Genomic DNA, 6,763 nt, shown 5'->3' on the forward strand with positions numbered 1-6,763 from the left:
ATCTCTTACAGTATCAAATAAGCACATTTCCTCTGCGCCCCAAGTTTTCAATATTTTCGTCCCGTTTGGGGAGAAACGCGTCAAGGAAAAAGCGTGGTGTTTGCTATTGACCTCGGCTTTATGGATGTTCCTCCTGTCTGAAGTCACTTCATACCCTTTTCATGAATGATCTTATTGTGACACCATGAGCTACAACTTGGGCACTTGCCGATACCTCGATTATGTGTGACACTTTTCGGAATTATGGAAGGAATCAATGGCATTGACAGCCCTAGCTATGTATATGTATACCCACTGCTAATTGTACGGCCATACCTACAGTCTGGGAACTGTTTTCAATCATCCCCGCTGAATCTAGATTCCTGCCGACACGGTTCGTGTTACTTGACAGCATTCATCTAGTTTTCCAGTTACTTCAAATACATATCCCCACCTATGGAGATTCGATATAAACTGGATTTCTCAATATTTTGAAGACATCAATATCGTGAGTTATCGGCCTATGTATGAGTCCTACACAGATTGGCCACTACAGAGGATCTTTTGATCCGTTTTTCACACTATATCTGTGATCGTTCCTTTCATTATCATGAAGTCACTTTTTATAAACTGCTTCGGACAGTTAAGGGATCCATATTAGAATTACCTCTACCAATATTTGCAGTGGTTTAAATTATGTTATACATTTCAATACATGATCGACTTTGTGGTGGGATCTCCTTCAATGTGGAAATGTACTTATTTGATATCATTTAATATAGGAGACCCACAGCTACAAAATATATTGTTGATATTCTGGGACTGGGATCCTCCTTCCCCAGATGTATATATATTAAGTTTATCTCTTACTGTACACCCCAAGAGTCTCCTATTCACCTCATCATCTTCCTATGTCTTCCCGTACACTCTGACATTAAAATATCCCTTCTTGTACAAATCGACTGTCTTCCATTCACCTTAACATCTTCATAGCTCTTTCTGTACACCCGAATATTCTAATAACTCTTCCTCTGCACCCCAATAGTCTTCCATTCACTTCACTGTCTTCCTACCTCTTCCTGTACACCTCAATATACTACGGTAATAGCTTTTTCTGTACACCCTGACAATCTCCTATTCAACTCACTGTCTTCCTACCTCTTCCTGTACACCTCAATATACTACGGTAATAGCTTTTTCTGTACACCCTGACAATCTCCTATTCAACTCACTGTCTTCCTACCTCTTCCTGTACACCTCAATATACTACGGTAATAGCTTTTTCTGTACACCCTGACAATCTCCTATTCAACTCACTGTCTTCCTACCTCTTCCTGTACACCTCAATATTTTAATATCTCTTCCTGTACACCCCAACATTCCACTATATCTTTCTGTACACTATGAAAATCTCCTATTTTCCTTGCCATCTTTCTACCTCTTCCTGTACACCCTAATATTATAATAACTTTTCCTGTACAAGCTGATAGCCTTTCATTCACATCATTGTCTTCCTACCTCTTCCTATACACCCCTAGATTTCAATATCTCTTCCTCTATACCCCAACATTCCACCATCTCTTCCTGTACAGCCTGGCAATCCTTCATTTACCTCACAAGATCCCTGCGTATTCCTCTACACCCCATCATTACAATATCTCTTCCTCTACACCCCAACATTACAATATCTCTTCCTTTACACCCCAACATTCCACCATCTCTTCCCGTACAGCCTGGCAATCCTTCATTTACCTCACAAGATCCCTGTGTATTCTTCTACACCCCAACATTAAAATATCTCTTCCTGTGCATCGTGAAAATCCTTCATTCACCTCACCATCTTTCTGTGTCTTCCTTTACATCCCAACATTTCAATATCACTTTCTCTACACCCCAACATTTCACTATATCTTGCTGTACACCCCTAGATTTCAATATCTCTTCCTCTACACCCCAACATTCCGCAATCCCTTCCTGTACAGCCTGACAATCCTCTATTTTCCTCACAAGATCCCTGCGTATTCCTCTACACCCCAACATTAAAATATCTCTTCCTGTGCACCGTGAGAATCCTTCATTCACCTCAACATCTTTCTGTGTCTTCCTTTACACCCCAACATTTCAATATCACTTTCTCTACACCCCAACATTTTACTATCTCTTGCTGTATACCCCAACAGTCTCCTAATTATATCAACATCTTCCTATGCCTTCTTGTACACCCCAACATTCTAATATCCCTTCTTGTATACCATGACAGTCTTTTATTCGCCTTGCCAGCTTCCTAGTTCGTCCATGACACCCCAATATTCTAATATCCCTTCCTATACACCCTGACAGTGTTCCATTTTCCTTTCCTCTACCTGTCCCTACTCTACTGCATTCCCTGGAACCTCAGTATCCCTTCTCATGTACCCCAATAAATGTACTGCCCTTCCCGCTCCCTCAGATTCCCTCACCGGATCCCTAACAAGCTCCTTATTTCTCCACTGCCTCCATATTATCTGTTTCCATAAAACCTGACATTTTGCTGCTCTTCTCAGCACCTCTGTATCCCTCCCATTGTTTTATTTCTGTCTCCTCCACCTCCATATCCCTTCCAGAATCATATCTAGATTTTCTTTCTCATGTTCTGAGCCTCCTGCTGTTTAATCTGTGTCAGAATTCCGACGCTGCACAGCCAGCCCCGAGCACCTTGTAAAATTCTCCGCAGCCCAAATGCAGAGATCTCTCTCCGTATTCAGGGTGTTTCCTGCTGAGGAAAGCCCATTCTCTCCTTTTTTTCCTTCAGCAACACTTTATGTGTTTCGTATTGCGTGGGTTAACACCAGAATCTCTCCCATGGGACATCCCGTGTTCATGAATAATTCATCGGGCCCAGACATGCCTACATTATGGATGGCTAGTGAGCGAGGGAGATGGAGGTGCAGTGACAGGCGGGTGTGAAGGGGAAGTGCAGCTGCAGACTCCACAGACAGGTCACAGAAGTTATCCGAATGGCAGCAAGTGCAGCGATGGCTTGGCGGGGGAATGCACCCAACATTGCACGGTACAGGCCGGTGATGCAACACCATGATCATTGGGCCGTTGGCGGACAAAGAGGCGCTGTAACGCTACAAGTCGCAGCAGCTCTTACCAGGGAGGGTCTTCTATACACTGGAAATGAGTGTGAGAGTGTATTATATTTACAGGATAAGAGAAGTGCTACTGTGCAGAATCCATATATACAGAATAAGAACAGATACTGAGAAGAGAAGTGGTAGCGTGCATTACTCTTGTGATTAGGGGAATGGTGAAGAATGACAGTACATCTGAGAAGTAAGAGCTAGTGTGATTTTTCCTGCATACACTGTACGCTATATATAGAACATGGAGAAAAGAGAAATCTGTTGCTCATCATATGGCAGATAATAAGCTTCTAGCTGTTATCACTGCACTGCGATTATTGGTTTGTGGGGTTAATGAAGGCGCCATCTACTACTCGCCCCCTACCACCGGCCCACCATCACTCCAGACATCTCAGTTCCTGAACTTATTCCATACCTGACCCCTTACTCTGTACTACTCCACTACTACTCACTTCAATTATTTTCCTCATTACAAAGTCTGCACCATCTACTATTCTACTGGTACTACTCATCATACTTATCAATCAACTACATAGTGCAGACTCCTGACATTTATTATTCCACCACTCACTCCAGACTCACCACCTTCTCTTTTTCCATTTCTGATTCCAGTCCCGTCACTCATTCCAGACGCAACTGCCTCTGCTCCCTCCAAAATCCTTAGGCTTTACTATGCCACCGCTCACTCCTCATTCCCCACTATTCCACCCCAAACTCCTGAGTTATTATCTTATTCTGTTCCACTATTAATTCCCAACTCTTCATCTTTTACTCTTTCCCTACTGCTCGCTCCAGAGTTCTCACTCTCTAATACCCCACTACCTACAAGTCATCAGTCTTTACTAATCTGCTGTTTGCTCCTGAACCACCTTTTTAATACTACACAACAAACTCCGAACCCATTATTAATTAATTAATATTTAGTTTTTATTCCAGACTCATCTTTCATTCACTCTGTCTGCTGCTACAACGTCTCAAGGATTTTCTGCTACTTATTCCAGGCTTATGATTCTTCAATTCCACCACTAAATCCCTCTACTGTTCCACTCTATTCTATTCTATTCTACTAACGCTAGGATTTCCACCCTCTGCTATTCCACTACTAAAGATAGAATTGTCACCCTCTATTATTTCACTATTTATACCTGACTTATCACCTCCTACTATTCTACCATGCATTCCATATCCTACCCCCCTCCCCCCCCCCACACTATTCTCCTTCTCATTCCACTGTTCTCACCCTCTACCATTTCACTACTCTTTCCAAACCCATCACCTTCTACTTTTCCACTACTCCAGGATCCTTATCCTCTACTATTCTACTATACATTTCAGACTCCTTGCCCTCTACTATTCAACTACTCTTTCCACGATCCTCACCCTCTAATATTTGACTTTTAGTTTTTAGGCTCCTCGCCCTCTACTATGCCATCACTTATTCCAGGATCCACTGCACATTTCAGGTTACTTCCCTCCACTATTCAACGACTCTTTCCACGATCCTCACCTTTTACTTTTTTACTACTCATTCCATTATCCTCAAGCTCTACTCTTCTATTACCCATTCCAGTCTCCTCACCCTCTAATATTTGACTTTTAATTTCAGACTCCTCACCTTCTACTGTGCCATCACTTATTCCAGGATCCTTCACCTCTACTATTCTACTACTCATTCCAGGATCCTAAGTCTTTACTATCCCATTAATCATTCCAGGATCCTAAGTCTTTACTATCCCATTACTCATTCCAGGATCCTAAGTCTTTACTATCCCATTACTCATTCCAGGATCGTCACCTTCTACTACTCATTCCAGGATCCTCACTCTATCCATTTACTAATGTCAGTATCCTCACCCTGTACTGTTCTACTACTCATTCCATTCTCCTCACTTGCTAAAAGTCAACTTTCTATTCCAAGCTCCTCACTCTCTACTATTCCATCACTCACGGCAGATTCTTTGTCTTCTGCTATTCCACTTTTCATTCCAGGATCCATTTTTTTTATTATTCCACTACTCATCCCAGGATCTTCACCCTCTCATATTCTACTACCTATTCCAGGCTGCTCCCCCTCTATTCTATGTTCCTCACACTTTACTTTTCCACTACACACACAGACTGCAGAATCGTCTCCCTCATTTTATGTGCCACCATCAGCACCAGCTTCCTGAGCATCTTCTTTTCTACTATTCATTCCAGATTCATCACTCCTTGCTATTCAATTACTCACTCTTCAGTCCTCCTCCTCTCTTTAGAACTCTCTTGAGACTCCTCACCCTCTACTCTTCCACTTCTCAGGCTACATTGTATTCTCTTTTACTACACTTGTCACTCCAGACTCATTAAGCTCTTTTTACTAGCCACCACAACCATCTCCAATCTTATTATTCTCCACTTTTGAGGAATTACTTTTTCTATCATTCTCATTTCAAAGGAACTAATATGAAACCCTGATTTTTAAAGTGTTTCAGCCAAGATTGTGAACCATGTTGGGTAATATGTTGGTGCCTTATAAGTTCAGAATTATATTTTGTGCCTATTGCCAAACTTTGCTAAGCCTGATGGTTTATTAGGACTCATGAAGTGCCACGCTACCTAAGGCCAGCAATAGGATACAGTAAATTTTGCCCTTTTAATAGTCTATAGTCATTGTGGCAGAGCACCACGCCCCAGCCTAGGCACCATGTGTCACACCAGTCCTATTGGCACCTGCCAGGGTGTCCTTCATCAAACCACTATAGGCTTACATTTAGCCAACAAGACTTATAAGTATGCAGATTTTTACTATGAGGTGCAACCACCTCATCCAAACCTGCCAAAATTCATCCATATCACCGTACCTACAACACAACCCTAAAACAAAATTCTTCCACCGCATCATCTGTCCGGTGCAGTGATACACATTTTAGGGCGCCAAGCGCCCTGTGACCATAAAATTGGCACAAGAGCAAGCTCAGGGCCAATGGGTCACGTCTAGAAAATGGCAGGGCGTGATTAGGGTCACCTACAGCGTAACTCAATTACTTTGGGTCACTACTAGGTTCAGTGATTACAGTCAGTCCCGGAATGGCGCGATGAGGTTCAGTAATTACATGTCATGGAATAACTGTGTGGTTGCCTGGTTAGGGTTAGCGGTGGGGAGGATGGCGTGTTGAGAGCCTCGGCGCATCCTTACAGTTGCTAAAAGAGACAGAGAGATGGAGTGAAAGAGGGAGGGAGGCAAGAAGAGGGGGGAAAGCGGAGAAAGTGGGAGGGGGAGTGAGAGAGGGAGCGACACAGACACTGTATTCTCACAGCCAGACACTCGCTGCTTTGCTTTGTGTTCGGGGGGTGGGTGGGAGACGAACCCCACTAGGGCTGACCTGTAGGGGCGCAGAGCCACACATCTCCATCACCTTGCTCTAGCTAACCCCAGGAGACGGCCGGAGAGAGGACAGAAGGAAAGAGAGGAGGTGAGATGCTTTCCTTTAGGTGTGTCGGGATGGGATCTGCTTAACAAATTTGCTGTCTGGACAATTTTTTACGCTATAGGTGCAAAGTGAAGGGGGTGCGCCGGTAGGCTTATGGTGGGGTCTGTGCATGCATTGCGGGCTAATGTGTGGACGCCAGGAGCTTTTGAGGGTGGCAGGTGGGTACCAGGGTGAGACCAGGCAGAA

At 43.5% G+C, this 6,763-nt stretch overlaps 1 protein-coding gene across 1 annotated transcript in view; it reads left to right on the plus strand.

Moving 5' to 3' along the window:
- The first annotated feature begins 6,381 nt into the window (after positions 1-6,381).
- PRRT2 (proline rich transmembrane protein 2) overlaps positions 6,382-6,763 on the plus strand; it is a 25,429-nt gene continuing 25,047 nt past the window's right edge. Inside the window, exon 1 of the mRNA XM_018559149.1 lies at positions 6,382-6,559. The gene's annotated coding sequence lies outside the window, so the exon portion shown is untranslated. The remainder of the gene's footprint in view (positions 6,560-6,763) is intronic.

The sequence above is a fragment of the Nanorana parkeri genome, unplaced genomic scaffold (assembly GCF_000935625.1).
Source record: "Nanorana parkeri isolate BGI_ZX_2015 unplaced genomic scaffold, ASM93562v1 scaffold379, whole genome shotgun sequence".
In the NCBI taxonomy this organism is placed as follows: Eukaryota; Metazoa; Chordata; class Amphibia; order Anura; family Dicroglossidae; genus Nanorana; species Nanorana parkeri.